This window comes from Mastomys coucha, unplaced genomic scaffold (genome assembly GCF_008632895.1).
Source record: "Mastomys coucha isolate ucsf_1 unplaced genomic scaffold, UCSF_Mcou_1 pScaffold23, whole genome shotgun sequence".
Lineage (NCBI taxonomy): Eukaryota > Metazoa > Chordata > Mammalia > Rodentia > Muridae > Mastomys > Mastomys coucha.
This window is the reverse complement of record NW_022196906.1, coordinates 49180141-49181238: the sequence shown is the minus strand read 5'-3', so window position 1 is coordinate 49181238 and position 1098 is coordinate 49180141.

Below are 1098 nucleotides of genomic sequence, written 5' to 3'. Positions count from 1 at the left end.
TCCTCCTGAGCCTTCACAGGGGAGTGTAAGAGGTTACTAATGCTCGCCCAACTCTCTCAGAGCCTGTGGCTCTCTGGCAGTGTCTACCTGCACTTCTGCTCTGCTTCTGGCCAAAAGCCCTTGCTGTTTTGCTATTTGTGTGTACTTCTTCAGTTTCTTCCATTTTTTTTGTTTTTGTTTTTGTTTTGTTTTGTTTTGTTTTTTGTTTTCCGAGACAGGGTTTCTCTGTGTAGCCCTGGCTGTCCTGGAACTTACCCTGTAGACCAGGCTGGCCATGAACTCAGAAATCCACCTGCCTCTGCCTCCCAAATGCTGGGATTAAAGGTGTGTGCCATCACTGCCTGGCAGTTTCTTCCATTCTTATTTATTTATTTTATGTGTATGAGTACACTGTAGCTGTACAGATGGCCATGAGCCATCATGTGGCTGCTGGGAATTGAACTCAGGATGGTCCCGCTTGCTCGGGCCCTGCTCACTCCTGGGTAATACACTTTTGCTGTCTTCAGACACACCAGAAGAGAGCGTCAGATCTCATTACAGGTGGTTGTGAGCCGCCATGTGGTTGCTGGGATCTGAACTCAGGACCTTCGGAAGAGAGGTCAATGCCCTTACCTGCTGAGCCATCTTGCCAGCCCAGTTTCTTCCATTCTTTAAGCTCAATACTGTGAACCTGACAGAGACCACTCAGACACACCTCTCCAGAAAGATCTGGACCCCATTCTCATCGCTCAGAAGGCCTCAATGGGACAAAGAAAAGAGAATGATGGAAGGGGGGAGGGATACCTCCAAGAGTGGAGAGAAACCTTGGGGGCCCAGTTGAGGAAATGAGGGTTAAAGATGAGAGCCTCATAGGACCAATGACTCACTGTGAGACTTCGCTGCTGTTTAAAGCTCAATTTGCAAAGAGTGGAATTAACACTGGGTTTGAGAAGCAATTTAGTCTCCCAGGGAAAGACTACCCAAAGAGGAAAGTACACACTGATGTGTAATCTAAACTGTCCCCTTTAAAAGGTGTTGAGCTGTGGAAAGGTTGTTTTACAGGAGATTTTTCACCTACCCTACCCAAATCCTGTCCTGAAGAACCCCTCTCCATCCCCC